The sequence below is a fragment of the Acinonyx jubatus genome, chromosome A1, assembly GCF_027475565.1.
Source record: "Acinonyx jubatus isolate Ajub_Pintada_27869175 chromosome A1, VMU_Ajub_asm_v1.0, whole genome shotgun sequence".
Classification (NCBI taxonomy): Eukaryota; Metazoa; Chordata; class Mammalia; order Carnivora; family Felidae; genus Acinonyx; species Acinonyx jubatus.
This window is the reverse complement of record NC_069380.1, coordinates 24857770-24875985: the sequence shown is the minus strand read 5'-3', so window position 1 is coordinate 24875985 and position 18216 is coordinate 24857770. Positions and strand designations below refer to the sequence as shown.

The following is an 18216-nucleotide window of genomic DNA, read 5'->3' as shown; positions in this document are numbered from 1 at the left end:
CGCCCTCAATAACCATCAGCTCATTGTCCTTGGAGTTGAACTTTTGATTCATCAGATGGAAAATGGCTCTTACCGAAAGGCCAAGTCATTTTCGGAATATTCGGGATATACCAACAGGAGCTGCTGGAAACCACGTTCTTTCCGGTGAATGGGATTTCGAGCCCCCGAGTTGTTGGTAGGGCACAGAATGTTTGTGTTTGGAGCAGCCCGCCCCCTTCCTCATTCACATGCGAGTCTTCTGCAGCCTGAGCTCTTATCAGTTTCTCTGGGTAAATAGTTCTTTCCAAATTCTGTGCCTTCTTTGTTCACTCACACAATGGCCTTTGTAACCAAGAACAAAGTTAGGAACAGGTGACAGATTATTTTTAATGCTGTCAAGACAAGTGGCTGTTTAATTTTTTGACATTTTCTCTCTAGAAGCCTGCTTTTGTTCTTTGCGGATCGGGTGACTCAGAGCTATCAGAAATCCTCATGCCTTGGCAAGACTAAGTCCAAATCTTTTTCAGAAACTGGTCCGTCGTCATTTGGGAACACTGTGTGGAACAGAGTAGCATTGCTTGGTTGTCAGTTACTTTTTGTGGCCCTATGATTGGGTTGTCCTGACCTTTTCCCTCATTTCCTTCACTCATTCAATCCATCACCGGGTCCTACTGTTCCTGTCTCCTAAACAGCCCTCGGATCTTTCTACCTTTTTCTGTTCCCATGAGTGTGACCTTAGTCCTGGCCACCATCATCTTCTGGGTGACTCTGCATTGATTTCCAGACCTTCAAGGTTACTTGCAGCCCTTGTTCTGTGTTGCAGCCAGACTGATTTTCTTAAATGTGTGTATGCTATCCCACTGTTTCCTTATTTAAAATTCATCTCTAGCTTTCCGTGGTCCTGAGGATCAAATAAAACTTTACCCTGGGTCTCTGACTTGAGTGTGGATGCTACTTTATATTCTTCTGGCCTTTTCAATTCAATTACACATCACTGTTTCTCAGGGTCCCCAGTGGGCTCGTTCAGAATTCAACATAATTTAACCAAATGGCCTCCTTGTCTCTTGGAGATTACATCCAGAGAGGAGAGATTCCTCCTCCTGGGAAGGGCCGGCAGAGCTCCAGGGAAGATGTACTCGGACCAGTGAGGAAGGGTGGGGACACCTGGGCTGCCACGTGGTTGGTAATGGATCTCCCGTGGTCACGATCAGGCTGTTGGGTGAAGAGCCCGGTAACTTCCCACCTTGCCTTGTCTTTGGTGAAGATCACCTACTCTGAACCGCTCTGCACCCGCGGTGTAGAATTCAGAGCCAGCCTTCTGGGTACATAGCTAAGCTCCACCGCTTACTCTGAGACTTTGGGCAAGCCACTTAACCTCTCCGTGCCATGGTTTCCTCTTCTGGTGAAAGCAAATGGCACCTGCTTATCTCAGTTAGCTGTTGTTGCATCATAAACCCCTTCCAAAACTTAGTGGCCTCTGAACCACTTGTTTAGTTGGGCTGGATTCAGCGGGGCAGTTCTGGTCATGGCTGGGCCCGCCCCACCTGTGGTCAGCTGGCAGGTTGTCAGGTGACTCTGCTTCCGGCGGGTGGCCGACAGCTAGCTCTCCTTGACATGGCGTCTCGTCCTCCGGCGAGTTGTCCCAAGCTTCGTCTCATGGCAGAGGCAAGGGTCCGAGAGGGAGAAAGAACAGCATGCAAGGTCTTTTGGAATCTCGGCCGGCACTGGTCTGTCCTTACTTCTACTGACCACACCCCGTGGGCGGAAGCAAATTGTGAGGCCAGTCCAGATTCAGGGGGTGTGAAGGGCACTTTACCTCTTCATGGACATAGGGAAGCCACTGAGTAGGACCATCGATCCACTGAATCTATCCTACTACTTTATAGGTTGTTGTGGGGATTAGGTGAGAAAATATACAGAAAGTGCTTAGCACTGAGACTAGTCTGTTGTCAACACTCAAGAAGTTGTATCCACTTTTATCAGAATAATCACTTTTATGCGTATCTTTAAGAAAATGGGTAGAAATTAGAACAATTCACAGAAAACTGCTTCAGCGATTTGTGAGAGTTTTGTAGCTTGTGTAGCTAGAATAATAATAATTATTATTATTATATTATATATATTATTATAATAATTATTATAATTATTATTATTATTTGTGGTACTGGAAGACTAAAGTCAGCACCTGAGCTTCTCGTTATGCTCTTAGATGCAGATTTTTTGGTGAGGATTGAATACATTAATGCATGAAAAATGATTAACTCCGCATCTGGAATGTAATAACCACTAACTAATGGCAGCTATGATTATTATATGACCGCAACAGGGTCAATGATTTGGACAAAACCTGCCTTTTTCCCAGCCCCACTTTATTGCTAAAACAAATGAAGATTGGTTTAAAATGATTGCCGAGAACTCCGATCTAACAGGTGGTCAAGGTATGGCACAGTAGAACGGAGCTTTATGATGGAGATTTGTCACTCACGTACACATAGAATGAGCCCCACACCTTCATTATGCAGCTTCCCTAGATCAATCGTGGCCAGTCTTCAGTTATTCTCCCCCACTTTCTTTCTTTTGGTAATCTTTAAAAGCAAATCCCCGACGTCACATCAATACTTCAGGATGTATCACTGATAGACATTTTGAGTCATTTTAAGGAGACCTAACCACCCTATGATTGTCATATCTATAGCCAAACTAACCCGATTCTTAAATATCACCTAATACCCAGTTCATAATAAAACTTCCCCCATTGTCTGTGTGATTCAAACTAGATCCATATGTTATGTAAGAAACCTAAGTTTGTTTCACAGGAGGAGAATTCTGTGCAGTTCTTGGGGCATCCAGAGTTGGCTAGTGTTATTCGAAGCCCGGCCTGCCGAGGACCCGAAACGCACCTGATGCACGCAGAGAAGGTGGACGAATGTGGTTTCCTGAACCTTTTTTGCATTTTCCAGGAAATGTTAATGCTACCATTTGGTGGGTCTAAAGCCACATTGATTTAGAACTATTCAGAAAGGTGCTCCCGAGAGCTGTGATGCGGGATGCCCCAAGATTGCTCACGGGTTAGCTTCATTAACCTCAAGGTCATTGGAAAGAATAGAGACCCACGTTGTTACCTTGACACCTGAGATCTGGGTAAGAATAGAAGCAAGAGACTTGCTCAAGCTGAGGAAGGACCCCCACAGTGTGCTTAGATCCTGCAGATGGCAACTGGCCCCAAGCTATGGAGAACTTAATGTCAGGCTGTCACAGAAAGCCAGACTTATTCTTAACATCTTTAAATTGTATCTCTTTAAGGCTGTTGGCTGGGCTAGTCAGAGCTGGGGAAAAGAAGAGAGGCTATGCCAAGAACCCTTAGTGAGGGTGTGTCTGCAGTAGAAAAATCTTAAAAACACAAACACGCTAGCTCTATATGTGTGGTGAGATTAATGGGGAAAGATCTTAATCTTTTGGACAAAATAGATTTGTGTATTTATACATTCATTCAACACCTAGGCTAGAAACCAGAGAGCCATGCTGAGTCCAAGCTCTCTCTCTCTTCCTACATGTAATAAATCACCAAATTTGGCCAGTTTTACCTCCTCAAATTTCCTGAACTTGTCTCTTTCTTTTTATCTGTACAACCATCGACCCACTTCCCTTATCAGCTCTTGCCTAATCTGTTGTGGTCTAATCCTAGAAAAGTCCGTTTTCCACCCTGCAGTCATAGTGAGCCATTAAAAATTTTTTTTTTAACGTTTATTTTTATTATTGAGAGACACACAGAGCATGAGCAGGGGAGGGGCCGAGAGATGGAGAGACACAGAATCCGAAGGAGGCTCCAGGCCCTGAGCTGTCAGCACAGAGCCCGAGGCGGGGCTCAAACTCACAAACCGCGAGATCATGACCTGAGCCGAAGTCGGACACTTAACCGACGGAGCCACCCAGTGCCCCCAGAGTGCGCCATTTAAAACATTACTTGGACTCTGTTATCACTCTCCTTTAAAGCTTTGAATGGCTCCTTATTTCTTTCTGTGGACCTTCCACACCACAAATGCTGGACTGGATTATGGGTGTGCAGAAATAGTGATCCCTTTAGCTCAAAGGGTGGCCCAGTTGGGAACAGCCTCATTTATTTCCTCCCATATTCCACTCAGGTATGATTTACTGTGCGTGCCACCGTGGGAAGAGGCTTAGGGAACGAAATCCAAGCTGCTCAGACCTCTCTCCTCTCACTGGCTCCCCCTCCTGTGACTCCCGGCCCTGTGAGGGAGCAGTATGGAGCTGTCTTCAGCCTTCTAGAGGTCATTCTTTGCTCACGCAGGTCTCTGCATCTGGAACGTGTTTTGACCCCTTTTGTATCTTGTAATTCTTATTCATCCTCCAAGTCTCAATTCAAGAATCATTTGCTTCAGGAAGTGTCCCTAACCTTTAAGCCTAGGCCAAGGGTCCCTCTTTTGTGTCTTCCCTGTTCCTAACCCATGGGCTATTCTACCAGATCAACTCACCATATTACCAAGACACAGTTTGATTTTGTGTCTGTCCCTCCTTCCAATCTTACGGTTCCTCGAGAACAAGGTTAATCATCGAGAAATTCCTACTGCCCAGTACAGGGCCTGGCACACAGCAGGTGCTCAGTAGATAAAAAACACAAGGGATCGTGTGGAGGACAGCCGTGATACCCCTCGGCTGGCAGTTTCGCTCTAAACCCACTGTTTTCATGCCCTTTGCTAATGGGGTCTGACTTAAACTGTCCACCGGCACTGGATCACGAGGTCCAAAAATATCAGGAGACTGGAGTCAACATCATTGGAAACATATAGTGGAACATTTCTCTGTCAGCAGTCATACTGTTTTTAAGAGCAGCAGATGAGAAGACACATGGCATTCCAAGCAGGGAGACAGAAAAGTGAGAATCACTGCATTAGAAACGAAACCTTCCGACACTGACATGGCCTGGGGTTTGTATCACCACCTTCGCAGCCCCGAGGACTGAGTGTTATTCTAGTTGTTAGAGTTTGTAGGCTATCGCCTGGTAGAAAATAATCATTTCCAAGATGAGATAGACGTAAAGAGACTGGTACCAAATCAAAATTGGAGAGCGATGCTATCGTTTGTAGTGAGCGGAAGTTGGTAAAAATCTCCCATCTTGATCTTGCAAACGCACACACGCACACTTGAGTTTGGCGGGGGGGGGGGGGGGGTGGGGGTGGCGTGCTCCCTTTAGAGCTCAGATTTGTGGGAGCCCAACCGGGGCGGAGATGTTCACCCAAGACTCTGTGTTTAGAGGTTGCCAAGACAGCGATGCCCTCCTTTGGCAACCGTTAGGACAGCACAGTTAGGTCGCAATGGTCTGTCTGCTTCACTGATCGTCCTTGGTGGAACAATGGTCAGGGCGGGAGGAGTGATGCTTCCGAATATTTGAGTAAGAAGGAAGACAGAGAAGTCGCAGCAGTGATTTTGATAACGGGCCCTCTCAGTAGGAAAGAGTTAGCTTTGACTTGACGCGTGTTGCGTTCTGAGGGAAGGTGAATCAGAGAGCTTGTCTGTATCCCATCTGCTACGTACAACAGAGCCTGACGGTGTTAGCAAGGGAAGACGTGATCATCACAGCCTACCTCATTTGTCTGATTTCCGGGGCTCTAGGGGTTTGCTAACGTTCAAAGTAGCGAGATTTTCTTCCCCATTAACAAATTTCAGGATCCAAGAACTGAAACGCTACAACACACTGAAAAACAAAACAGAACACCCAAGTCTGTCTTAAACTGAGCAAGTGGAGGTGGCACTATGAAAAAATGATAGGAGGGAAAACATGACCCCAAATCTCATTCGAACCCTAAATCTTACCCCATGTTACCAAAGTTCTGCCTTCTCCATGACGATACCTGATAAAGACTGCCCAGTAACCGTGACTGACATCTTTCAATATGGGACAGTTTTGATGATATGTGTATGCATAGCTGTATGAAGTTATCATTCATCATAAGGGGCTAGAGTATAGCTAGCTACAGTGCCTTAATATATATAAAATAGCACATTGTCGATGCCCCCATAGATAGCATATGCACATAATTTTTACATGTGTATATATGATTTCAAGAGAAATGAAAAAAAAAAATCTTGAAAAGATCCAAAACAGAAGAGGAACTCATTGAAACATGTGTCATGGGTGAGAAAGGCGTGCTAATGAGGCATAAGCCAAAGGGCTATTCCATAATTTACCAAATGTTTTCTAAACACCTAAAACCGTGTTCCAGATTCTGTTACAGACACTGGGGGTGGTCGCTGAGGTTCAGGGCAGACATGGAGTTTACATTCTAGTAGGGGAGACAAACAGTGAACAAGTAATCCTATCAGCAAGATGATCTAAATGCTATGAAGAAATAGGAAATCAGCTGCTGGACTAGACGATGTGTGTGGTAGTTTCAGGCAGGATTGTCAGGAAAGGCCTCTGTGAGATTTCTGAAATGTTCAGTTCCCTAGCTCTATTCCCCTATCATTTAAAATTTATGTATGTGTGTATTTATTTGTTTAGAGCATGGGGGAGGGGCAGAGAAAGAGGAAGAGACAGAATCTGAGCCATCAGCACAGAGCCTGATGCAGGGCTCAATCCCATGAACTGTGAGATCATGACCTGAACTGAGATCAAAGGTTGGGCGCTTAACCACCTGAGCCACCCAGGCACCCCTATTCCCCTGTTGTTATAAAGGACCCTCAACAATGCGATGGGAAGGGGTGGGGGAGGGAGAACATTCTGTAGTCTCCGTCTTCTGGTAAGCCTGTGGCTTTGACCATCACAGGGGCTCCTTAGATTTCATTCACTTAGGTGGGATCGGATGGCTACAGGGGGCTGGATTTGGCTATTTCCCTTCCTCAAGGTGGGGTGGGCTCCGATGAAACCCCCAGCAGATTAGGCTCTGGTGAGATGATTTTTCTCGAGGCCTTGTTAAAAAGAAGAATAGGGTGCTCTGATGTCTTTCAAAATGGCTACTGTTTCCCCTCCCACTGTAGAAAGCATGAGGAGAATTTTCTCTGATCGTTAATGTGAGAATCTGGCAGAACTCCTCCAGGTAAAATCCGCCAAAATGTGAGGGTCCTCCATGACCGGATCCCTCTCAGAGTTGTCCACATGAGCATCTAGTAATTCCTCAATTACAGTTCCAATTTTCCTACCCTACCACTGGACTGGTTCTCATGGAAGTTTCTGCCCCAGTAAGTTGTTGTTCTCTGTATCTTCCTTTCTGTCTCTCCAGTTTTGGGGGTGACCCCAATTCTTAACTGATCTAAGAAGAGTCGCTGATTTCCAGTTTTTAAAGACTTTTTCTTGTGAGGATGGAAGGGAACAATAACTTTTGAGGGCCTCTTTGAGATAGCTGAGATGAATGAAGAGAAAGAACTGCCATGTCAGGGGTTGGGGGAAAGACTTTTCCAGGCAGGGAGTAGCATGTTCAAAGGCCCTGAGGTAGGAGCAGACTGATGTTGGAGGCCAGAGTGGGTGAGGCAGAAGGTGAGAGGCCATGGGTTCAAGACAGGCAGGGTCTAGATCGTGGAAGGGCTGGAAGGCCACGGCGGTGGGTGGGGGTGGGGACTCTTGGGGGAAGACGGGAAGGTTTTACATTTCAAATGGAAATAACTTATTTACCTTGGAGATAAAGACAAAATTAAATGGTATGATCCTGATAACTTTCCACATACTATAGAGGTAGAGAATTTACAGTAGAAATTCCCCACATGTCATTGTGGTTTTTGTATGTGTCTCTTAGCACACTACCATGTGATTGAACAAGCACGCTAGAAGACGACCCTTATTTGCTGATGGGTATCGCTCATTCCCTAGAGCAGCTTGTGTGAAGCCTGGGTAAAATCTAATTTGTGAGGGAGATGAAGCATATTCCCTGCTAGGCCTTATCTGCAAGGGCGACTGGGCCCAAGTTCTAGGAGGGTGGAAGGTGTCTCATCCTGCCTCCTCCAGATGGCACACTGTGGCCATAGAAGATTGGTTATGAACCCACATTATGGGTCATCCAAACAACGACATTGTTGCCCTCAGAACAAACTGCCCTGTTGTGTGAGTGAGGGAGACAGAGGGAGATGGAGCTGTGGGCTAAACATGGGGCTCACTCACAGTTTGCACCTGCCTTTGGTCCCTAGAAGTCAGATCTTGGAGTCCACGGGAATCATCGTTACGGTAACTTGGTTGTCCCGCAGGTAGAGGATGTTTTCCTAACCTTGACGAGGTAGTCCTAGGAGAGTTGAGTACATTAAAAAATCTGGGTTTCTACAAAGAAGTGGACCAGCAATTGCCAGGTAAATTTGATTTGCGCAAAGTTCACGTGCAGATTTTCACAAAAGCACCTCCCTTCCTGCGCCTTCTCGCTCCCCAAGTTCGCTTCTCTCTGCGCCACGTACCTGCTGAATTCTGTGGTTCACGTTGTGCAGATTGTTGTGTTAATCCTCCAGTCGGTTTTCTAGGTGTGTAGGATGGTTTAGTGTTGGTCTGGCTGTATTTCATGGACGCGAGACGCACAAAAAACTTCCATGCTGTTCCGCCATCTTGGCTTCTCCCCCAAGTGCAGATTTTCAGATGAGAGACCTGTTTTTCCTCACAGAGCAGTTTTCTTGTTCTTTCTGAATTATTTGAAAATGGTCCCGGTGATGCATTTTACTTCTCTGTTTGTATCCCGCAGACCTGATTTAGCTTTAACCGTTTTGAGTGACAAGACCTCCACCATCTACCTATAGAAATCATTCTGCGGACTAATTTTAGTTCTTGCAGTCACGTATTTGTCTATCATTCCTTTTCTCATTTTAATTCCATGATTTCTTTATTCCATCGCATGCCTTTGTTATGTTAAACCCTCCTGTAATATTTTAGGAAACTATGATGTTCTCTCTTAAGCACGTCCAGGTGCTAGAGGTGCTATTGCTCTGAGTTTTCCTCATGAGCCGCCATCCCAATTTGGGGTCTCATGAGTGTAGGCATTTGCTCTCCCTGTTCGCCCCAAGGTAGACACGTGGAGCTGGTGGGGAAGCAAGCCACAGAGAGTGCCTGGCTGCCACCTGACAGACAGTCAGCTTTCCATGGTCATGACTAGACTCTGAAGGCTCAAGGCAAGAATCCTCCCTGGCTTCTTTCAGCTTCCGGTGGCTCTAGGCCTTTCTTGGCTTCTGGCTACACCGCTCCATTCTCTGCCTCTGTCTTTTTTTTTTTTTTTTTTTTTTTTTAATTTTTTTTAACGTTTTATTTATTTTCGAGACAGAGAGAGACAGAGCATGAACAGGGGAGGGTCAGCGAGAGGGAGACACAGAACCTGAAACAGGCTCCAGGCTCTGAGCTGTCAGCACAGAGCCCAAGGCGGGGCTCGAACTCACGGACCGCGAGATCATGACCTGAGCCGAAGTCGGCCGCTTAACCGACTGAGCCACCCAGGCGCCCCTCTGCCTTCATCTTTACACGGCTTCTCCTCTGCATTTGTGTCTTCTGTTTCTTGTAAGGACACTTAACATTGGATTTGGGGGCCATTTGGGTAATCCAGGATGATCTCATTCTGAGATCCTAACTTAATTATATCCACAAAGACCCTTTTATCCAAATAAGGTCACCTCCACAATTTCTGGGGGTTATGCATGGACATAATTTTTGGGGAGCTGTCACTGACCACACTGCAGGAGTCCTGACTCTTCCAACTTGCCGTCTGGGGCCTGAAATTGTCACCATTTAGAAACACAACTGAAATTTGAGCCCTAGACCTCTAGCAGGCCCCTACTGAAAAGTAAAATAAAGTGTCTCTGAGAAAGGTCACTTGCACATTTAGTGTCCATTAGTACAGGACAGAGAGCAGGATCCTGGGGGAAGGGGACAGATGAGACCAATATTAGTAAAGCACTAAGAGCCAAAGATGGTCTGGTACATGGGGCATTATTGGGCACAGGACTGGGTTGTGTTCAGTTGACGACCTTGTGCCCAAGCAGACTGAACCCATGAAAGAGCACCCCCACAGGAAGGCAAAGGCAGAGTTTGACCATTTCTAGTTTTTCATCATATTTATGCTGGCCTCACCTGCCTGGACTGACCATCTGGCCAGGGAAACTGACCACCTTCCTGCTCTCCTCTGTTGGGTCCTGAATCATCCCACAGTGAGTAGAAGCCTGCAGGCGAATTGAATTGGGGTTTAAAGCATGAACAAGATGTCAATAGCCATTTATCCGGTCATGAAACATAGGTCCGCGAGTTGAGGGTCCTATGCCCAATGAATGGAAGAGTCTAGAGACTCCTAACCACATTCGGTTATCTCTAATGGTCTCAGTGAATTTTAGGAATGGGTTTCATGTATACAAACCTTTCTTTCAGAATTGGACTTTCGTTAGACCAACAGTTGACATCACAAAATCCAACACAAGCTTACACGGCTTGCTCCCCAGGGGGTATGGCTTTGACCTCTCTCTTTCAACTACAGCTTACAAGCCTGTTTTGTAACGGATGGAGGAATGAAAGAACAAATAATTAATTTAAACCAACCTTCCCTTTCAGGATTTTGTGTGTTTTCCCAACGTAAGAACCCAGGTTAGCAAACACAGCCCTGAGGAATGCAAGTGTCATTTAAGCCTCTTCTTACCGATTAGTGGGAACCTCAGGTCTACTAAGAGAATTGTCCATGCAGTTTGATCCATGAGACTACGTAGAACATAGTGGGTAAGTTGTGTTCTGGAGTCAGAGACCAAGTTCACATTCTGGTTATTGCATTTAATTCACCGGGGGGATCTGGGGGCTAATAACTTCTGTGCGACCCAGTTTTCTCATCTGTAGAAGGGGAGGGGAATAATAGTCGCTCTCTCTTCAGGCTGCCGAGAGAATTAAAACACAGCAAACTTAGAGAGTTTGAGGTTTCAGGACGTGTTCATTGTTATGACTTCTTTCAGAATCAATGCTTTTCACAGAGAGTTGGTCAAGATCAGATTGGTTGGAAAGAAGGACTTATATGGTCAATGCACAGCCCTCGGGGCTGGGGCGGGCATAAGGAGGTAACACTTCTTTATTAAGGATCCAGTTTTGCCAACCTGGCTCTCTGCCCGAACACTTACTCCCTGCACCCCTCCAGGCTCTGAACCTGTCTTGCCTCTGATCTGCTCTCCATGGAGACCAGCTTTATGTGCACAGGTATTACAATGAAATTCATTATTAGAAAGATTTCCTTCAGGCTCCCCAAGCACATTGTGTGGCAAGTTGGTAATTATGTACGTTGTTGAGAGTGCCAGGCGTTACAAAAATAGAAATGCTGTAAACTTTTTAGAAGCGAGGGTTAGTGTGGAGATTACCCATGACTGTAATGGTTTCCAAATGCAAATTGAACATCTTTCTTTTGATCCCAAACAATGGCAAGAAGCTAACATGGACCTTTGATCCCATGATGGTGTCTAGAGAAATTATGAGGTCTCCAGGATGGGATAATAGATCCTCATCAAGACTTCTAGCTTTAGGAGATTGTTTAATCTCTATTCTCAGGGGCTGCAGCTTTGAGGCAGCTGTGACTGAAAGGTCCCAAGTGCTATTGAAAACAGCTCATCAGTTCAGAACAAAGCTGATTATGTAAATTGTGCATTAAGATGCAGCTCCAATTTAATTTTACTCTGTAAATAAATATCCCATTAACATCCATCTGTTGAAAGTCAGGTAAGACATACTCTAAGACTATATGGCTAGAGTCCCAGCGAATGCTCCATAAATACTGAACGGGGGGGGGGGGGGTAGGGATTAGGACATACAGAAATTCACTATGTAGAACTTTAATTTGTTTTCTTTAAACTGGAAGCCAGCTATAAAAATCAATTTAGAGCAAGAAGAGGCTCTGATTGGCCAAGAAAGACACTGAATCTATTTCTGGTCCTGCTCTTTTGAGGGCACAGGAAAGCTTTCTCCTATTGCTGTCACAGAGATCAATAATAATTATGGCTCACCAATTCCCTCCCAAAATAAAAACATTTCAGCTGATGAGACGCGAACACTAAATTAGCACCAGCTCTTTTTGCTGCAGGGCAATTTACCCAGCCAGAAATGCCACTTGTGAGAGTTATCGTTGCTGAACGGGCGCAGCTGGCCTCTTCGAGTCCGGAGTGGTGGAAAATCCCACCCACCCTCGGGAGGGAACCGGAACCGGAACCAGAACTGGTAGTGGGGTTGCGGGGAGGGAGGCAGGCTGCCTTCAGAGGGCTGCCGTCTTCCGGTAGTTTAGGCCGATACCTACCCATGGCCCCGGAGCCCTAGGAAGAGCTACTGATGCTTTGACAGTAGCCTTTTAATATCAGGGGCTCCCAGCGGCGTGTTTGGTTGTTATTTACCAAGATTTTGGTGAAGATGGATTGCCGATCAGCTGCCATGAGGTAAGAGCCTGTTGTATTTTGGGGGCTGCTGCTTGGTGGTGGTGATGGTGTGGGAGGAGGCAAGGGGTGGGATTAGCAGGAGGTTGGGGACAGTCCAGGGATGACCCATCATGGGTTACGCGTTGTAATCTCTAATGTACTGTTTTCTAAACTGTTGGTCACTTTTCTTATAAAAATGACCATTTTGCATGGCTATGGGCGTCTCTGAAGGGTGTGAAGCAGAGGCCCTTCAACCAAGGCTACTAGGCCCAAGGTCACTGGCATATCTAGCGCTCTGTACATACTTAGAAAGAACCTCTGAGCAGGAAAGTTTCAGAAAGGTGCCCCTTCTTCCCAGCCCATGAAGCCCCGAGTCAAGGCCCAGATTCAGGAGAAGAAAGTACATCTCGCCCATCCCTATCTCTCTAAAATGTGCCCCCTTCCCCCTAAATGTGAAGCCTGGGCATCTGCCCCACCTTTTGTACCACAAGGATGGGACCAAGGCTAGCTCCTCCCCTTTTCTTCTTACCGTCTCCAAGGCGGCCATGATCTTGGAGCTAAGCAGCCATCTTATAACCATGAGGCACCAACACTTTATCTGCTTAGGAAGGTGAAGCGAAAGAAGAGTGGAGCCTGGGTTCTTCATGACATTGTTAAATTGCTATGCTAGCACTGGACTAACTACTAGTCCAGTTCTTGGACTAGTACATTCCAGCACATTCTTCTAGTGAATGTTCTTGTTCTATGAGAAAGATAAATCCCTGTTTTAAACCACTGTTAATGAAATGTTCTGTTATAGCCAAAATACCCGTAATGGATGAAGGGAATGGGGGAGCTAGCACATAGGTGAATGGTAGAGGAGTCTGGATTTCTGATTCTTGGCAAATTCATCTTCAGAGATGCCACTCACACTTCCTTTACAAGGGGACTTACCATACCCCTTCCTCAGTGTTTGTCGAAGACCAACCAAATGGCTACGTCCACCCTCGTATTGTGCCCTTTTGCAGAATTCCATTCAGCTCTTGATCCCAGGGTTATTTATTTTTTTTTCTGCACTGTCACTATGAGTCTTGGATTAATTAAGGATGCAGACCGAATGAGGCATTATGGTGACTGTCAGCCCTAGAAGTAAAATATCCCAAGTGGTTCCATGGGCAGGAGTGAGGTGAAAACCTGGGAACTACATAGCCAGGCTAGAAATTCCGGCATCAACTATTTCTGCAAGCCATGTTCCTTATGGGACCTGTGGTCTGAAGTGTCACTGAGGCAAAAAGAACACATCCTGGCTTCTTCTCTTCCACAGAAATAAGCACACGTGTGCACATGCGCAAGAATGATTATAGGCAAGGTCATGATACAAGGAGCATTTATTTCTCTATGCTCCCTTCCTACTATATGTCTTGTTTCCACCTTCACCCAGACTGGCTCCGGGTTGGTATCAGTTAGAATCATGCTGTGATAACGAACAAACCCAATCTCAGTTGCGTAGACTAGTAAGAGGTCTTTTCTTGATTACGCCGCCATGGCCTGTGAGGATAGCTGGAGGGCCCTCTTCACATCATTGTCCTTCTTACCCGTGGCTATCAGACGTAGCCTTATCTGGCACATTCTCAACTGCTATAGCAGGGGGAAAAAAATCTCTAGGGCAGCAACATCCGATAGAAATATAATACAAGCCACATATGTAAGTTCAGACTTATAAGTAGCCACGTTAAAAAGGCAAAATGAAGGTGATAAAGGTGAAGTTAGTTTTAATAATGAATTTTATTTAACCCAACATTATAATTTCAGCATGTAATTAATACAAGACATATTAATGCCTTTTTATATATACGTTTTTTTTTTTTTTTTTTTTTTTTGGATACCAGCTTTTCTAATCCAGTGTGAGTATTTTACACTTAAAGCACACTCAGTTTGGACCAGCCACATTTCAAGTGCTCAGTGACCGCATGTTGGGATTGGCCGCCATATTGGGTGGCCCAGCTCTGCAGTTTCCTAGCAACAATTACATGCTCGATCTAGAAGGGACTAATGCATATCTCTTCTGCTTACAACTCCTTGGATAAAAGTGGTCAAGTGGCTGTATCCAACCACAGGGAACCAGCAAGGACAATCCTTCCTTGTGCCTTAACATGGAAAGGTGGGACTATTTGATAAAAGGCAGTTATGTCCACAAAGCCCTCCTTACTGCCCTTGACTAGGACAGCCCACCGGCTGGTGCCTCCTCTGGTATGAAAGTCTTCGGGGCCAGCTTTCTATTTTGACTTGACTCCATTCCTTGCTTGGCCAAAGAATTGGAGGCAGATATGCTAAATATTGCAGTATATGACTCAGAAGTTGTGCCATATTAATTTTTAGAAACAGAAACTCTTGGGGCATCTGGGTGACCCAGTCAGTCGCATGTCCAACTTTGGCTCAGGTCATGATCTTGCAGTTCGTGAGTTCGAGCCCCGCGTCGCGCTCTGTGCTGACAGCTCAGAGCCTGGAGCGTGCTTCGGATTCTGTGTCTTGCTTGCTCTCTGTCTCTGCCTCTCAAAAAGAAATAAACATAGAAAGGAAGGAAGGAAGGGAGGAAGGGAGGGAGGGAGGGAGGGAGGAAGAGTTCTTGGAAGCGTGAGGTAAAATACTAACAAATTAAGATAACTGGGAAGGCCAGAGACTGAGGTGATCCAGGAAGCAAAAGAAGACATTCACGGAGCAGGAGAATTTTTTGTTCATCCTTTACATTTGCCAATATCTTTAGCTTCCTTTCTGGCTGCCTTGTTGCTGGAGTCCCTGAGCCCCCCCCCCCCCCCATCCCCCACCTCCCAGAACACCACAGCTAGGAGGCCAGGAGCAGGATCACTGACTGTCCGTTACGCTCTGTAGAACACAACAGGATATTGGTGATTAATTTTTATACTGGAAGCTCTTGGAGGTCCGGGCCACAACTTATTTTTTTCTTGAATCTCGGGTACTGCCTGGTTTATAGCAGATGTTCAGTAAATATCTGAACGAATGAGTTTTATATTAACTTTCACAAAACCGTTTCCTACACTGTTTATATTGGTAACGGGTGGCCCTGTGACTGAGCGTCAGAACTGACCCGTGTGCCAGCTGTGTGGCTGCTAACAAAGAGCACCGAGTAGTCCTTGACCTGCCTCTTGGTGAGAATTCTTGTAAAATAACCCATGTGAAAATAAATCCGTGTAAAATGACCCATGACGTGTGGACTTCTATTGTTTTAAAATGTACCCTTTGTTGTTATTTGGGTATGGTGAGGCCAGCAGATCAGGAGGCGACTGCCATGGAAAAGGTAGCTTATTACTCACAGTTCCCAAGAGGCGGGGTGGCCAGCTAGGCCGTGTAGGGTCACGAGCGGGACGGGACCAGTGACAGTCGGGAGCCAGAGGGAGTGAAGGGAAAAGGTAGGCGAGCGTCTTTAGCGTGGTTTCTGCAGGAAATGCAAAGCAAGACGGGGCAAACAGGCTTAGGATGGGCTAGTTTGACTGATTTCAGTGCGTTCTGGGCTGATTTCAGTGAGTTCTTAGTTGTCCGGGGTGATTGGGACGGGGACATGATTCGGTATGTGAGAGTCTGATAGAGGACGTGGTGACAGTATGGATTTTGGATTGGCTGGTCTGCACATACAAGGCACGCTGGCAAGCAAACATTTCCAACCTCTGAGAATTGGCTAGCTGGGGGAGGGACAGTGTCTTCAAGGTCAGCAAGCCCGCAGATACCAAAGCAACACAAACACAGAAAATAAAAAGGCATTATTAATACACACACAAATGGCCCTACTGAGTTCAAAGGTGCCGTTTGAGTCCCTTAGGGCCTAACAGAGAACTGTAGCTTACATGCCCTTTACTTGTGCGTGTTCAAAGGTGGGTTTTGGCACTTGTCTGGGGGTTTGAAGGGCAAAAACGTAAGGGCAGACGTTAGAGACCTGAGGTGTATTTGTGGTCCTAAGCGGACTCCCTGGCATCCCAGGAGGGCCCTTGGAGAAGAAGTTTCTGAATTTTTGGATTAAAAACAGCAGAGCTGTGTACACCCAAAAGGGATAAATGTTACTTGATAGAAATTGTACCTCCATCAATATGGCTTAAAAATATGGAGGTAAGGGGCCCCAGGGTGGCTCAGTTGGTTGAGCGTCTGACTTCGGCTCAGGCCATGGTCTTGTGGTTCGTGAGTTCGAGCCCCACATCAGGCTTGCTGCTGTCAGCATGGAGCCCGCTTTGGATCCTCTGTACCCCTCTCTCTCTGCCCGTCCCCAGCTCGCACTTTCTCTCTCAAAAATAAATAAACGTTGAAAAAATATAGGTAAACAGAACTGTCCTAAACTTTCCGGAGAGGAAATGAGGGTTCATTTATTTTCTTCCTTTTTCATTCTAACCCAGAGAACAGGCTCACAGTTGGGTGAGAGGTTACAGCTGGTGGAGTTGAGTGGGACGGAGGATGCAGGGATGATTGTCTGCCAGAACTTTCTGGCATGGATCAGGCTGCCGGTGCTGCACATTTCAAGTGCCCTATGATGGGTCCCTAGCACCTCGGAGAGCAATTGGAGGGCTAGCAGGGGAAGATTGATGTTCTTGAAGTGTGTGGTGTTTGCGAGCACACTGAGCTCTGGGAGTTCCTCCAAAGCGTGTTAGATGCTTTGGTGCCAGATACTTGGAAAGTCAAGTGGGACTGAGTGTGGCCTGAAAAATGTCGACGCATCCTTTGGTGTGCCTTGAGCTTCCGTGTTATGCTTAAACCCATGGCCATTTGCTAGAATGGGGCACTGAGTCCAATCAGGAGTTAAAAGGGGTCTCTATTTCAGAAGGTCTGGAAGTCTCAGTATGTCCCGTAGAATCGGGGACCTTGAATGCTGGGCGGCATGGAGAGCATCTTAAAATGGTGGTGTCTAGGGCCAAGGATGATAGCCATTTATAGCCAACAGCCAGTAGCTAATGCTGGCTTTGTGAATCATCGAGCACCCAGACAGATGCATGTGTGCAGCTGGTGGTGACACTGTGCTTTACAGTGAGGTCCCGCCAAGGCATTGTCATCGGCCTGATTACAGCAAAAATCCTAGCCTGTTCTTGGGGGCTGGAAAAAAATAGACTTAAAATCTGTACTTTCATTTAAAAATATTTTCTACGGTCAGGAAGAAGCTTTTATGTGCTTACTCAGATTTACCCGGCTAATAAAAAAAGATACTGACTGATAGCTGGAAAAATGGATTAATGCTAATACTAACGAGGAATGGATAATGTTAGTAGCTGATACTTAAGATGCGTCAGGCATTGGTCCATGTTACTCACACTGATTTGTTAATGCCTTACAACAACCCTATGAGATAGATAGTATATTATCTCCTCTTCCCAGATGAGAACAACAGAGATTAAGCAATTTGCCCCTAGGTCATGCAGCTAGTAAATGATGGAGCTGGGACTGGAACCCATGTGGTCTAGCCCAAGTTCATGCTCACAGCCCCAGCACCATGTTAAGGTGGGGAGCACAGGGGCGAGGCCAGCACTCTCCTCGCCTTAGCTCGTTACTCACTTTTTGGACTATATTGATGTCGGTTGAGCATTTCTACTGGGAGTTGTGGCACATATCTGGTGCTACAAGTCATACCTTCTAGAATCATGAGAGGGTCATTAACCTCAAATAGGCTTCCACAGGGCTTTTGGATCTTCCTATCACAGCTCTAGAAATAGAGGTCTAATGGAGTGCCAAAAATCTTAGCAATCGTAATTTTTAGCAACCTGGAATTTGGAATTTATCTTTCTACAATTTCAAAGCTCCCAGTTTCCTTGCTTGTTCCTGGTTCAAAAGCTTGGTTGCTGAATCAGTTACGATAGGCTAGAGTGTGCTTTGTAAAAACCATAATATATTAAATAATGTAACATTTTAGAACAGACATTTTTC

The 18216-nt window shown here is 45.9% G+C and overlaps 1 protein-coding gene across 10 annotated transcripts in view; it reads left to right on the top strand.

The window, feature by feature from the left end:
• The window catches only part of CBY2 (chibby family member 2), a 151454-nt gene that overhangs the window by 17042 nt on the left and 116196 nt on the right, over positions 1-18216 (top strand). For 6 of the 10 annotated variants that reach the window (XM_027064867.2, XM_053215741.1, XM_015068880.3 and 3 more), the window contains one exon: positions 2796-3718. The exons of the other annotated variants lie outside the window; for them this stretch is intronic. The gene's annotated coding sequence lies outside the window, so the exon portion shown is untranslated. Of the gene's footprint in view, positions 1-2795; positions 3719-18216 lie in introns of those variants that run through there. 10 annotated transcript variants of the gene reach the window in all.